General features: G+C 39.6%; 1 protein-coding gene and 1 pseudogene across 1 annotated transcript in view; one reads left to right on the top strand and one right to left on the bottom strand.

The window, feature by feature from the left end:
• Positions 1–16,428, bottom strand: part of CTNNA1 (catenin alpha 1) — a 179,697-nt gene extending 163,269 nt beyond the window's left edge. Inside the window, exon 1 of the mRNA XM_019661933.1 lies at positions 16,364–16,428. The gene's annotated coding sequence lies outside the window, so the exon portion shown is untranslated. The remainder of the gene's footprint in view (positions 1–16,363) is intronic.
• LOC109392625 (nucleosome assembly protein 1-like 1) overlaps positions 10,535–16,434 on the top strand; it is a 7,896-nt pseudogene continuing 1,996 nt past the window's right edge.

Raw genomic sequence — 16,434 nt, 5'->3', positions numbered from 1 at the left:
AAAAAAAAAAAGAAAACTTGTGGGGTTTTTTCCCAAAAAAAATGTAATCTCTTTCTAATCACAAGCACAACATCATCATCCAAAAAAATGCTTAGCTTTGGTCAAACCTAAGAGCCAAGACATAATCAGAGTAGTAAAATTTCCCATCTGCTGCAGAGTACCTGGATTACATAAACCACCATTGTATGTGATCAACTCATCATATACCAACAAATACATTTTGTATCAGGCCCTTATATGGCACACGATAGAGTCACTCTCCTTCCAGGTATACAGATCTATGAGAAAAAAGACATTTGGCTAGGTCTTTATTATTTTTTAAAGACTATAATTATTTATTATGATTATAATTATTTTTAAAGATTGTAATTATTTTTAGTCATAATAAAACATTTAATCACTCTCATTTTGTTCCTTTTTTATTTTCTTGGGCAATGGGGAAACACAAGGATAGCTGAACGAAAGAACTACCATGCCACAAGCATCAGGAGACAATGATTACCAAAAACACTAAGCAAAGGACAAAAGGTAAACCTAAAAAAAAAAATTTTTTTTCAGTCAACCATTTAGCCACTCAATCAGCAAATATGAGTGCCTTCTCCATATCAATACTATTCCAGGCAGCCCAGAACAAGACCAAAAAACTCTGCCTTTGTAAAACATACACTGTCGTAATGGCATAAATAAACAAATATGACAGCATCAGTGCTAGGAAGAAAACTAAGCAGGGTAATGGTCATGGAATTAAGTAGGGTCCTTCCTGGGCCCTTCTGTCTTGATAACATTTGAGCTGAAATCTGAAGGTCAAGGAAGAGCCAGTCAAGTGAGCATCTAGGGGAAAAGCACTGCAGGCAGAGTTAACAGGGACAAGGTTGCATCTTCTAGGACTTAGAAAAAGAGAAGACCAATGTGGCTAGAGCACAGGGCAAGAAGAGGTGAGAGATCAAGTGAAGAAGAAACAAACAAACAAACAAAAAGTCCAGTGCTGCTGAAGCGACCTCAGTGTGGACCAATATTTCAGTCAGTTTACTTAGCCTCCACCCCATGTGGTTGAGACCATTAACAATGGATGTGTTGAACAGAAAGCTGCACCAAGCCCTCATAACAGACAACTGATTATGGATGCACAGGAGGTCCCTGTTTCCATAAGAAACTGGATGACTCTGGTCTGAAAAGCAAAGAGGAAACCAGCATCTGGACTGGAGGCACAAGAAAAAAGAGAGACAAGGGAAAAGAGGTTTTGTTTTAGAACAATGAGACTAAGAGGCAGAGGAACTTGAATGCAGCTGAGAAGCCCACAGGAAGAAGAGGACTGTACTTTTCATGGAGAGCCGGAGACAAGATGCCTGCACCTGACTAAAGTCTAAGAAGTTACCCAGACTGTGTGAGAAAATGAGAAAACAAGCAATAATTGTCTCTAAAACTTGTGTTGTAGTATGACCTATTGATGACCTAGTTTGTCATTCATTCGTTCATTCATCAATGACTGACTAGTTACCATGTCCCAGGATACTGCTAGGTGTTAGGGACACAGAGACCAAAATTAGAAACCCCTACCCAACCATCACAGCAATTGGCGATTAAGTACAAAAGGAAACAGGTACCTTTAAACACTCTATTGGCAGACGCCACTAATCCAGTGTTTAAACTTAGCATCGCCACCAGGGAACAACAACCTGACAACTGCAATGCCCTGAGAAAGGTACAGCATCACATATGCAGTATTCTTGCCAAAAGTGGGAACTGACAAATCCAAACTGTAGGACATCTACAAAACTCGCCCTAAATTACTTCAAAAATGTCAATGTAATAGGGGGAAAAAATGAACTGGAAATCAAAACTCAACCTGACAACTAAATGCAGTATATGATCTTTTATTGATTCTTGAGTTTAAAAAAGACGATAAAGGACATCACTGGGAAAACTGGTGGAGTTTAACAAGAATTTGGACTGTTCGTGAGATCAGGACTTCTGGGGATCTTGTTAAAAGGCCAATTCTGATCCAGCAGGGCTAAGTACGACGTAAGACTGCATTTTTCACAAGCTTGCAGGACAACAGACACTGGTTCTTAGACCACTCTTTAAATAGAATTAAATAATGTTACTACATCAATGTAAAATTTCTTCTGTAATATTGTAGTTATTGTAAAGGCAATGTCATTATTCTTAGGAGTTACATGCTGAAGAACTTAAAGGTGAAGTGCCCTGATACTACAGTTTACTCTCAAATGCCTCAGAAAAAAAGTTTATATAGAGTAATTGAGCAACTTGGAAAATGTTAACAACTGATGAATCTAAGTGAATTGATGAATCAAGTGCTCATTGTACTACCCATTCCACTTTTCTGTACATTTAAAGATTTAAAAAGAAAAAAAAAGTTGGTGGGGGGGAACGCTCAGTCTAGACAGGAAAATGTTACAACACAAAAAAAAGTATAAAGTTGTAAAGTGCTCGATCAGTGCACAAGAGGAGCACCCAGAGGGGTCCCCAATGGACCAGGGAGTCCTCACTGAAGATCTGATGCACAGGATGGGGGGTGGGGGACAGCTGTTTCAGGCTGTGCAAAGGGACAATGACACTGGAGAACTTTAGCACCTTCCAAGAACCACAAATATGAGTGAAAACTAGAAGATGGATACAGAAATAACAGAAGACAAGGCTGAAAGACAAGCAAAGAAATCTAGAAAAGCATTAGAGGTTTGGACTTTATCTTTCCTAACTTAAAAATATTTTAGCCCCATACTATTCTTACTGTTTATAATAGTTACTTAAGAAATATTAAACCAAAGACAAAGGAACAAACCCCTCTTACAGTTACCATGGTGAAGGCCAAGCGTGGTCAGCAGTGCCTTCCTAAACAGAGTGGCATTTCCCCAACCTGAAGGACTTACACACACAACTGTAGAGCTGAGTTCCCCAAACTCCACAGGCCCCACACCAAGCCTTTTCCTCCCAGTCTGTTTCCCCTATGGCCTTCCCCATGTGCACTGACCCAAGGCTCCACCAAACTCAGTCCCTAGAAGAAGACTCTAGGTGCCCTTCCCTCCTATGCCCTCCCCTCCGCTCTGCACCTCAGTAAATACCTCACTGTACTAACCCTTTCTGTTCTCAGAGCTCTTGGCCTAGGTCCTGGTTTAGGCTGCATAGGAGTCTTCTCATTTCCAGTCGTTCCGGAGAAAGCCCCAGTTATCGGCATAGGATCAACTTGCTTCTAAAAAAAAAAACCCTGGGATTGTTTCCATATGGGCAAGATGAAGCTGAAACTCCCACAAACAAACGTGACCCGCGATAGGCTGTCAGCCTCTGCATCTGCTACCACTGCATGCAGCCCTTCTCCAGAGCATATGCACATCTCCAGACCTTTACACACCCCTTTGCTCTACCCAAAACGCCCTTCCAGGCTTTTCCACCTTCCTTCAAGACTCACACAAATGTCCTCTGCTTCCACAGAAAGAGCTGTCCTCTCTTTTCTGGTCCCCCCAGCACTTTACAAGCATCTCTCTTGCAGCACTTGCCACAGAGCACTGCATCAGCGAAGCTGAGAGCTCCTCTGAGCACCGGGACCATGGCTTTTTTGAGCATGGCAACTTTCATCTCATAGCATTCTATAAATGATTAACTGAATTGGTTCGAATGTTTCACACATGTGGAAAAAATAAGAAATGTCTCTCTTGTTTTAGATCAATAAAAATGGGTATAGATGCTTACATATCAGTGATATTACTAAGGCTAATTCCATTATCCTGTAAACTTCTTGAGGTTAGCAGTAGTGACTCACACATTCTTAACATCTCCCCAGCACCTGCTTTGAAAGGCAGACTTATAATAAATGTATAGTATTTAACTGAACCCTTCCCACTGCAGTTAATAGCAAACTACATACTGCCTTAGACCCGACTTAATAAAGATACTCAGAAAACATCCCATCTTTCACTCGTCTTAATGATCCTAAAGAAGCTTAAATTTCTCCTCAAGGGTTGCCATCTTCCATTTCCTCGGGTTTTCCCTCCTCCTCTCAAGGTATCAAGCTCACATTTCACTTAGCCACTTCTCTGCAAAATGGCAGGTTTCTAAAGATACACTTCAAAGTCAGTCCAGAGCTTTTCTGAGAACATGATGACCCTAGGTCCAAGGAAGCAAAAAAATGATAACAGATGATTATGAAAAACCTTTGCCAATTTAGAGATATCCCAAGAATAGAAAATCCCCACGAACACTGACTCAGTCAGTTATAGTAACTTACCCTTTCAGCTTCTGCCTTATTCACTGCACTATCATTTTTCACAAACCATGATTAAGAGTCCAGATTAATATTAAAATATTTAACATTATGAAATATTCAGTATACCATGAGAATAGTAACATTGCATCTTTGCTTGGAAAGAAAGCAGGTATCAGAGCTGCACAGGGCAAATGGGCTAGTAAAAAAGCTCCTATCCTCATGTCACTTGAATTGGCCACACTAAGTTTTCTGAGTTATGACAGCACTTTTAAGTTTCAAGAACAGTCTGAAAATAAATAATAATAAAAAAAAGAATAGTAAGCAGTCTAACCTAATAAACCAGTACAAGATTATGTAACCTGATAATTAACCAGGCTTTCCAACTTGCATCTTCAACTCACAATGTCAAATACTAACAAAATAAACCAGAGCAATAAAACATTTTCAAAATGCAATTGATAATTTACTTATTTATGACAATATTTAATAATAAAATCTCAGAAGAAGAAAATGAGGGAAATTCACAGCTCAATATAATGAAACGGAATACTAATACAATTCAGGGGAAAACTAATCTTTAAATTAGCAATTAAAGAATACTAGTTGCTTAACACTAAGATTAAATTGGATTAAATTATTCATTACAAAATTTTAATGCAAATGGTAAATTTTTCTTCTGTAAAGCCCTGGATGTCTTTTTTTAAAAATTCTTACAGATGAAAATTTTAATAACTTCCATAATATAATTTCTTCTCTTCTTTTACTATAATGGAAACATGGAACAGATAACAAGAAATTTTTAAAACACACTTCCCATATAATACTTGTTCCAAATGATCAAATCTTTGTTACAAATATTTAGAGTAATCTTCGAAGTCGCCTTTTGAACTATATTTACATTATATGCATTACTCCAAACTTGCAGCCAGTGGAAAAGCACAAATTAAATCCCAATCAAAAAGTGGGGTTGATAGATGACAGTCCATCAACAAGTAAATAGAAATGCACGCTAATTTCAAGCTCCATTAGAAGAAGTAGAGTTGGGGCATGCTTGTACATGGAGAAGAAAAAGTTTGATAGTTATGAAAAAGACTAAAGAAGAAAATAATGAACATTTAGAGGCTCCAACAGAGAAAGGGCAATGTTAAAGTTTTATTTTGAAGCGTGGTTATTTCTGCACACTTTGAACTTTCAATAATGAATAAATTTAGTATAGTGTTCTTGCAAGTGAGCAAACAGCATGAGATAGGGCAAGTCAAGCCAGGCTGTCCACTTTCCCACAATGTTCCACCCATTCAACCCACACCCACAATGTGGGGGCTGCACAGACTACCATGCTGCACCCTCCAGGTCTGGACACAAGCACATAGCACCTGGGCAAATTATAGGAATTGATGCCTCATGTGTTTAACTTTTTTCTTAAGAGAAGAAAGAAGGTACTATAAGACTTAAATCCTCCAAAATATACAGTATAACCAAAATTCCTTTAAGACTTCTAAGGGTGTGGCTTTGCAGTCACTCATGAAGAAAAAATGACTTCAGCTGGGAAGGCAGAAAGAATAATTGATTTCACACTTTTCACTATTTGTTTATATAAACAAACGAGCAAAAATATATTTTTTGAATTAACTTAATTTTTAACTTCATTTTTTCCACTTTTTATACACAGCAAAATTCACTCTGGTGTACTATTCTATGCGTTTTGACAACAATCTCAGTTGTGTAATCACCTCCACAATCAAGATTTAGAAGTTAAATGCCTTTACTTTCGCAACAGCATGTATATATAACTAAACCACAGACTATAAATGTACAAAATATTATTAGCTTCAAGAGCTAATTTAGCATCAACTTAATTAACTACAGTAATCAAAACAGTGTGGTGTTGGCATAAGGAAAGACATAGAGACTAACACAATAGAATAGAGCCCAGAAACAAACGCTCACATATATAGTCAAGTGATTTTTGCCACGGGTATCAAGATCATTCAATGATGTAAGGTCAGTCTTTTCAGTTCAACAAATGGTGCTGAGGAAACTGCAAAGTCACATGTAAAAGAATGAAGTTAGACCATTACCTAGTATCATATACAAAAATTAACTCAAAATGAATCAAAAACCTAAATGTAAGAGCTAAAACCATAAAATTCTCAAAAGAAAACATAGGGCAAAAGTTACATGACATTGGATTTGGCAATGATTTCTTGGATATGACACCAATGACACAGGTAACCAAAGAAAAAAATAGACATACTGAACTTCACCAAAATAAAAATGTATGACTATCAAAGGACATTATCAACAGCCTAAAAAGGGAACCCAGAGAATGGAAGAAAATATTTGCAAATCATATATGTGATAAGGGATTAATATCCAGAATAGAGAACTCCTAAAACTCGACAATCAAAAAACCAAACAACCGGATGATGTGCAAAGGATTTGAAAAGATCTTTCTCCAGAGATATACAAATAGCCAATAAACACATAAAAATATACTCAACATTACCAATCATTAGAGAAATGCAAGTCAAAACTACTCATTAGAATGACTATTATAAAAAAAAAACCAAAAAACAGAAAATACGTGTTGGCAAGGATGTGAAGAAATTGGAACCATTGTGCACTGCTGGTAGGAATGTAAAATGGTAATGGCCACTGTGGAAAACAGTATCGCAGCTCCTCAAAAAATTAAAAACACATTTACCACATAATCCAGCAATTCCATTTCTGGGTATACACCCAAAAGAATTGAAAGCAGGGTCTCAAAGAGGTATTTGTACACCCATGTTCTAGCAGCATTACTGACAGTTAACTACGACACTGCAATCCAAGTGTTCATCGAAAAATGAATGGATAAGCATAGTGTGGTGTGCACATATACAATAAAATATAGTTCAGCCTTAGAAAGGAAGGAAATTCGCACATATGCTACAACATAGATGAATCTTGGGAATATTATTCTAAGTAAAATAAGTCAGGCACAAAAAGACAAATACTGTATGATTCCACTTATATGGGGTCCCTACAGCAGTCAAAGACAAAGCAGAATGGCGGTTGCCAAGGTCTCGGGGAAGGAGGCAAGGGCTCATTTATTAGGTAGTTTTAGTTTTGCAAGATGAAGACTTCTGGAGATGGATAGTGGTGACAATTGCATAACAATATCAATGTACTTAAAACTACTGTACCATATGCTTAAAAATGGTCAAAATGGTAAATTTTATGTGTATTATACCACACAAAAAAAAGGGGGGGGGGGAATTTTGACACAAGCTTCAACATAGATGAACCTTAAAGACATTATACCAAGTGCAATAAGCCAAACACAAAAGAAAATTATCTGATTCTACTTTTATAAGGTACCTAGTATGGGCAAATTCATAGAGAAAGAAAGTAGACTAGAGGATACCACGGGCTGGGGAGAACGGAGGATGGGGAGTTATTGTTTAATGGGTACACAGTTCCTGTTTAGGATGACAAAAGTTCTGAAAATGAACAGTGATGATGGTTGCACAACATTGTAAATGTACCTAATGCCACTGAATACTTGAAAATGGTTAAAATGGTAAATTGTATGTTCTGTATATTTAACCACAATAAAAATTTTTTTAAAGTGCAGCAAACCTTTTCCCCAGGAATTCCACTTCTATTGTAAGAAGTTATCCTAAAAAAGTAATCAAGAATGGGCAAAAGATTTAGCTACAAACTAAAGTAGCCCTGAAAGCAAACTAAATGTCCAACAGAGAACTGATTGAAGAAGCTACATAATGCAATAGGAGGGGATCATTGATACGCTATGTTAGCATTGTGCAATTAATCATATTTCATCAATTCTGAAGCATAGACATTTCACATTTTTAAGTCTCTAAAATACGGATATGTCTTGCAATTGACAGCATTCCTAGTTTATTTGGCAGTGTTTCTTTTTCCTTAATGTTACATAAAGGTTAATCTTACATTACTATTAGTGGAAATGTTCAAGTTATGATCAGTGAACAGTAGGTTACAAAAGAGCATATATAGTAAAATATAGTCTTTATAAAAGTTATATATATTGGGCCGGCCGCGTGGCGCGGTGGTTGGGAGCTGGCTTGGGATGCTAGAGGCCCCAGTTCGGATCCCACATATGAGGACCAGTGACACTAAAAATAAAAAATAAATAAATCACCATACCTATTAAAAAAAATTAAAAAATATAAAAAGTTATATATAGTTCATATACATGCCTAGAAAAATATATTAGAGGATATGTCAAAATGTTAAGTGTTTATCTCTAGGTGACGTAAATATGAGATTAAAAAATAAAAAAAACTTTAATAAACTGGATGTAAAGCCATGTCTCCCCACCCATATCAACCTGGCACAATCCTACATATTGCATAAATACATCTACTATAACTAATTCAGTGTTCACTGAATAGTATCTGCTATGGGTTTAGAAATGAGTCAGATATCACAGAAGACAGGAAGAAAAAAAAGAATGTAACTGCCTTGAAGAAGCTCAGCATCTGGCAAAAGAATTTATGATCTAGAAGAATCTTAAGGAAGGTAAATCAGCAACTTATGCTATTTAAATACTGAACTAGTTCACTGGTTTTATTCATAAGACAACCCACTTAATATGGATAAAAACATGCCCTGTCCAATACTCCATAATTGAAAGAATTAGCATTTTATCACATTAGAAGTTAAAATAAATATCCTTTATAAATCATCTTATTCATTACACAGAAGACAAAGTTCAAACTCTAAACTCTCAGCTGGGACTCATAAGATTAAAAATTCCTAAAAAGCATATTATCATAATTCATCAGGTAACAGACACCCTACCACATAACTCTTTATTGTTTATTATGACCTTTCAAGAATTACATTTTAAAAAATTCTCTCCCCAGGTTTTCCTCGCTTACCATGTGTTTGCTCACTGTGCTGGAGGGTAAAGTGGCTATAATATATAATAGTAACTTAGTTCCTGTCCCCAAGGTATCCACAGTTTCGCTGGACACACACACACACACACACACACACACACACACACACACATACACACACACACACGAGAAAAGCTCCATGACACCGGATATGATGATGATTTCTTAGATATGACACCAAAAGCATAGGCAACAAAAGAAAAAATAAACTGGACTTGATCAAAATTTAAAATTTCTGTGCATCACTATCAACAGGGTAAAAAGACAACCCAAAAAATGGGAGAAAATATTTGCAAACCGTGTATCTGGTAAAGGGATTAATATCCAGAATATATAAAGAACTCCTACAATTTAACAACAAAAAACAATCTGGGCCCACCGAGTGGCTAGTTGGTTAAGAGTTGGCTTAAGAGCACGAGCTCTGGGCAACAGGGCCGCCGGTTCGATTCCCACATGGACCAGTGATGCTGCACCCAAGCTGAGCTGTCACTGAGCTACCAAAGGTGGCAGGATGGCTCAGCTGGTGTAACAAGAGCTTACCTGTTAAATGGTGGGCTACGCACATCTGCAACTAAGACTGAACTCGGCACCTTGAGCTGAGCTGCCGCCTGGGTGGCTCAGTGGATAGAGTGTGCACTCTTAACAACAAGACTCCCGCATGGGATGGTGGCTATGCCCACCCGCAACTAAGATTGAACACAGCACCTTGAGCTTAGAGCAGCGGTTCTCAACCTTCCTAATGCCGCAACCCCTTAATACAGTTCCTCATGTTGTGGTAACCCCCAACCATAAAATTATTTTCGTTGCTACTCTATAACTGTAATTTTGCTACTGTTATGAATTGTAATGTAAATATCTTTTTGTTTTCCAATGGTCTTAGGCGACCCCTGTGAAAGGGTCGTTCGACCCCCAAAGGGGTCGCGACCCACAGGTTGAGAACCGCTGGCTTAGAGGCCACAAGCTGCCGACAGGCAGCCAGATGGCAACTGGCGCCCTCCACAACAAAGACTGAAGAACAACAACTTGGCTGGTCCACCTCCTCAATACCCAACACTGTTCCCCTCCCCCAATTCCCCAATAAAATCTTAAAAAAAAAAAATCCGATTAAAATGAATTTCTATTTCCTTAAATAGAAATTTCTTCAAGGAAAATATAAATGACCAATAACCAAATTAAAGATGCTCAACATCACTAATCATTAGAGAAATGCAAATCAAAACCACACTGAACTATCACCTCACATGCATTAGACTACTACATAAGGGGGGGGAAAAAAACAAGCTTTTTTAGCACCATCTGTTCATGGCACTGCCTCCTGCTCCTCCTACCTGCTCCTTCTTCCTGGTTCCGGCTGCTAGCCACCAATATTTGTCGCTCGTACAACATGGCAGACATTGACAACAAAAAGAACAGTCTGAACTTGATCAAGATTAGGATGATGTTGAAGAAGTAGAAGAAAAAGAAACTGATGAAGAAACAAAAATCAAAGCGTGTCAGCTGACTGTTCAGATGATGCAAAATCCTCAGATTCTTGCAGCCACCCAAGGAAGACTTTATGGTCTGGTGGAAACACCAACAGGTTATGTTGAAAGCTTGCCTGGGGTGGTTAAAAGGTGAGTGAATGTTCTCAAAACCCTTCAAGTTAAATGTGCACAGATAGAAGCCAAGTTCTATGAGAAAGTTCATGATCTTGAAAGAAAATATGCTGTTCTCTATCAGCCTTTATTTTATTTGATAAGCAATTTGAGATCATTAATGCAATGTATGAACCTACAAAAGAAGGTCAATAGAAACCAGATGAGGAAGATGAAATTTCGGAGGAGCTAAAAGAAAAGGCCAAGATTGAAGATGAGAAAAAGGAGGAGGAAAAAGAAGACCCCACGGGAATTCCTGAACTTTGACTGACTGTAAGAATGCTGACTTGCTCAGTGATATGGTTCAGGAACAGGACGGACCTATTCTGAAGCACTTGAAAGGTATTAAAGTGAAGTTCTCAAGACACTGGCCAGCCTATGAGTTCTGTCTTAGAATTTCCCTTTAAACGCAGCAAATATTTCACAAATGAGGTGCTGACAAAGACATGGAGGATGAGGTCGGAACCAGATGATTCTGACCCTATTCTTTCGATGAACGAGAAATCATGGGTTGTATAGGGTGCCAGACAGATTGGAAAAAAAGGGAACAATGCCCCTTTGAAAACCATTAAAAAGAAGCAGAAACACAAGGGACATGGGACAGTTCGTACCATGACCAAAACAGTTTCCAATGACTCTTTCATTTTTTTGCCCCTCCTGAAGTTCCTGAGTGGAGATCTTGGTAACGATGCTGAAGCTATCCTTACTGCAGACTTTGAAAATGGTCACTGTTTACGTGAGCATATAATCCTAAAATCAGTGTTGTACTTTACTAGAGAAGCTACCGAAGATGATGATGATGATTATAATGAAGAAGGTGAAGAAGACGACGAAAATAATCCAGTCTATGGCTCAACAAGACTATGGCTGGCAGAGTGCATGCAGCAGAGAAGCAGGATAGACATGGCCTTGAGGATAACCTGCACTGGTCTACCTTCTGCTTCGCTGGAAAGGATGAACTTTCATCATTTAACAAGCCTATTTCAAGTTTTTTGTTGTTTGTTTGCTTGCTTGTTTTTGTTTTTGCAACCTAAAATAAAAATGTTAAATATTAAAAAATAAAAATTTTTTTAAATGGAAAATAAGTGTTCGTGAGGATGTGGAGAAATTGAAACCCTTATTTATATTGCTGGCAAAAAATGTAAAATGGTACAGCCACTGTGGAGAACAACATGGCAGTTCCTTAAAAAATTAAAAATAAATTTACCATCTAATCCAGCAATTCCACTTTTGGGTATATACCTTGAAGAATTAAAAGCAGAAACACAAACACATATTTGTACACCCGTGTTCATAGCAGCATTATTCACAATAGTCAAAAATTGGAAGCAACCCAAATGTCCATCAACAGTTAAAGGAATATTATTCAATCTTAAAAAGAAATTCTGACAAATGCTACAACATGAGTGAACCTTAAAGGTATTATGCTAAGTAAAATACGCCAATCACAAAAGGACAAATACTGTATTTTTCCACTTATTTGAGGTACCTACAGTAGTCAAATTCAAAGAGTCAGAAAGTACAAAGGTGGTTACCAGGGGGCTGGAGGAGGGGGATTGGGAGTTATTGTTTAATGACTTTCAGTCTGGGAAATGATTCAGTTTGGAAAAATGAAAAAAGTTCTAGATATGGGTGGTGGTGATGGTTGCACAACAATGTGAACGTGCTTAATGCCATGGAAGTATACACACAAAAAATAGTTAAAAAACGGTAAATTTTGTGAGGTATATTTTACCACAAGAAAAAAAAAAACAGGGTATATATGAGTAAGACTGTCATAATCAGGTGCAAATTTTTTAATTTCAGATAAACTAAAGATCACTTTCAGCAACAATGCCCAATGCCTACAGTTACGAATGAGCTGGACAGCATTAGTGTCAGCGAAGGGTGAAACATCCCAGTACAGAGGCCTGACAAATGCAGAGGACATGTAGCAACACCAGTAGAAAATAAGGCTGACAAAGGAAGTTAGGGCCAGAAAGTAGAAGGCCTTGAATGCCAATCTAAGAGTCTGACCAAGGTAGCAAAGAGATAGCAGTAAGTCTCTCAAATGAGAGTTTTGCTTATATGTAAAAGACTGAACAGTGGAGAGGAAGATAGGAAGAAATTCAAGTAACTTTGGCAAACACTTATTGAGCAACCATAATGTTCTGGATTCTCAGATTAACAACTGAAGGGAGTGGAAGGGCACGAAATGAAAGGGACAAAAATGGGTCCCTGGAGTACTGGTAATTTTCTATTTCTTGATCTGGATGGCAGATATGGGTGGTATTCACTCAAATAATTCACTAAGCAAGTACTCAGATTTGAGCACTTTTCAACATATATGTTATACTTTAATACTCTCAGCTGGGAGGAAGTCATCCATAAAAATATTTACCAAACAGTATGAAAGATGCAATCACAGAATTTGTACAAGGCACCCAAAAAGCACTGAGATCCGAGAAAAAACCAAGAGGCATGACATCTAAGGAGGTTTTTAAAGAATAAACAAGTTTGTCAGATGGATGAGGGAGAAAAAGTGCTCCAGGCAAAGGAAAAAATATGAAAAAGACAACAACAAATATCAAGAGAACTACAAGTAGTTTCGATAGTTCAAAAATAAACTAGAGTGAAAACACAGAAAATGGAAAAAGAATTTATGTAAGATGAAGACCGGATGGAGAAGATTTCATCTCTGATTGGATCTGGGTAGAACGGAAGAACAGAATGGAGATGATTCTCAATTTGCCCAAAACAGCAATTTGGTATTCAAGGCCCTCCATAATCTGACTGCTTCCTCATCTGTCATAGTTCCACCCACAAGCTAGGCTCCAGCCAAAAAATTCTTTTTCCTCCTCCACTCAATTTGCCCTCCATGCCAGGAACCATGCCAAAGGTTAAGGCTATCTGTCCCTGCCTTCAGGGACCTCGCAGGCTCACTTGGTAGCAGGAAAGGCAAACAGGGACATCAATAATAAGGTTCAGTACAATAAAGTATACAGCGTGGTGAGAAGAGGTTTACTACCAGAAAAAAAAAGTGCTAACTTGAGTCCTGAGATATGACTAAGAGCTCATCATGAAAGTGACGGAATACAAATGATGGCGGGGGTCAGGGTACATCACTGAGGAAAGAAGTTACAGATAAGCCTAGGCACCTACATTAAATCCATATTTAAGCCCTGTCTCATTTCTCCAAAATACAGCTCCTTCATCTCCACCACCTTTGCTCCATCTCTTAGCTCAACTCCCTACTTCCACTTTGTACACAAACACAAGCCTTGTGAGCACTAGTAGGAATGATCTTCTTAAAAAGGAAATCAGATCATGAAACTCCCTACAATGGCTTCTTAGAATAAAATCCAAACATGTGACCTGGTGTTTCCTAGCAACCTCATGTGAGGCCTCTCCCCACCCCAAAAGTATTCAGGCTACACAGGTCTTCTCTTAGGTCTCTATAAACAAATGGAGTTCTTTCCTGTCTCAGGATCTTTACACAAGCAGAGGACCCTGTTCCCTTTGTTCAGATCTTCACCAGCACACACACCACCACCCCCCAACAACCCGGTCTGTCATGTCTCATCCTATTGTTAGTTTCTCAAAGAAATTTCAGGGCCCTGCCAATTACTGCTGATCTCCACCTCTGGTTGTAACTTTCTCCAGAAGAGAAGGGCATCTCATTTGGGGCATGTTGAGTTTGAGAAGCTCCTTAGGATACCCAAGCAGCTTTTTGGTGCACAGGTGATGATGGGCTCAGGTAAGACATCAGCACTCAAAACAGAAGCTTGGACATTAGCACATAAGTTTGATGACCGGGAGACTGCTGAGAAGTGACTCTCGACTTGGAGGAAGGAGGCACCCTGACCTCTAAGTCACTGTATGGAATGAGATGTTACTCATGGGAGTGAGGGTAATGCCACATCAGTGGCATGAAAGACTGAGATGTATTTGACAGAATCTTGGCTATGAGTGGACTGGAAAAAAAAAAAAAGAAAGAAAAAAGAGCAACAGCCAAAAATATAAGGAAAACCAGGAGAGAGCGATACCACAATTCCACAAACTCCTCTTATGCTTTCCTCCATTGACAAAACTCTACTCATGTTTCATACAGTTCAAATGCCACCCCTTCCCGGAAGCCTTTCGGGCCTGATCCATACAAAACTAGACCCCTCTCCGTGCCTCCACAAGTTTCTCTCACCATTAGTGTTATGTAAGATTTGCCCCACACACAAGTTTCTCATCAGTAGTACTTTTATGGCATTTAATGCAATCTGCCTTGTACTACACCTGGGTGTCCTGGGTGTGTGCCTTCCTTTTTTTTACACTGTAAGCTCTTAGGGGCAGAAACCATATCTTAATCATCTATGGGCCCTTAAGAAAGAGAGTAAAAATCATTTAACTTAAAAAGCCAAGAAGGGTAAATAAGTAGGGAGACTATGGATACTTTATCTGCTCGTTTCTCTTGTAAAACGAAATAACACACCCTAATTAATCTGATTTACAAATTTGTTTCTTCAATTTCCTAAAGCAACATATACCTGTATAGTCTTAAAAATCGCTACTCAACAAAATATTCTCTCATCAAAATGCCTCTCCTGTTGCAACAATACAATGATGTCATTATTTCTTTCGACATAACTATGAAATGCCCTTAATTTAGTTGGAGACTTAACCTAGTTTATCTTTTCTAAATTATTGTAAATTCTGTACAAAACACCAAAAAAAATTTTTTTTACGAAGACGCGGGAGGACAAAAGAGGGTGTCAATCCTGGATGTGAGCCAACTGCTGCCTGCATTACTGGGAAGCCATTCCTGCCAAGCCACGGTTAGGCATTCGGTCAACATTTTTTCCAGCAAGTGCTTCACACGCACGCACGCACAAACCAACAAAAAAGACTCTATTGCCAGTCCGGACAACTAGGACTAATCCGAGGTAAGTGCGTCCAGTTAACCAGCACAAGAAACCTGAGTAATTTCACAACAAAGGTTAACTTGGTACACGCCAAAAGTCCACACGGGTGTGGCGCACCTTCCCCCAAGCCGACCGTGTCAGAGAAAGGGAGCGCTCAAACTTTCACATTCGCTCGGGCCCGGGAATGCGGGTGTGCGGGCTCAGCGACGTCCTGGCCAGCAGACCGGGAAGTTTCGGTGGCGGGAGTGGGATGCGACCAGAGCGACCACAAACTACAATCACTTCCTGGCAAAAATCAGTTCCCGAACACTCCCGCACCGGGAACAGCGCGCAGGCTCCTCGCCGCAGGGAAGGGGCCGAGCGCGGGCCTGGCGCTCGCACCGAGTCCACTTGAACAAAGTTTAGAAGCCGGGAGAAACTTTCCCGAGAGGTTCGCGGCGGCCGCGCCAGGCCTGCGGCTCGCTGGGCTCCAGCCACCGCGGCCCCTCAACTTCCCGAGCGCCAGGAAGCACCGGCCCCGCCCGGCCGGCCGCGGCCCAGGCCCCGGGCCCCGCAGGGGAAGCGGGCAGGCAGCCGCGCCCGTCGGGAGCCGGATTCCCGGCGGGGTCGCAGAGGAGACGGCGCCCCGCCCGCCTGAGGAGCCCCTTGGCCCGTCTGGGGAGCCGACGCCCGCGCGAAGAGAGTTACCTGCGGCGAGCGGAGCGAGCGCAGGAAGATTCCCAAGGCCCGAAGCCGACGGCCGGCGCTTTGTCTCCCTC

Source organism: Hipposideros armiger, unplaced genomic scaffold (genome assembly GCF_001890085.2).
Source record: "Hipposideros armiger isolate ML-2016 unplaced genomic scaffold, ASM189008v1 scaffold_11, whole genome shotgun sequence".
In the NCBI taxonomy this organism is placed as follows: Eukaryota; Metazoa; Chordata; class Mammalia; order Chiroptera; family Hipposideridae; genus Hipposideros; species Hipposideros armiger.
The sequence above is the reverse complement of the archived record's forward strand: the minus strand, read 5'-3'. Positions and strand labels throughout refer to the sequence as shown.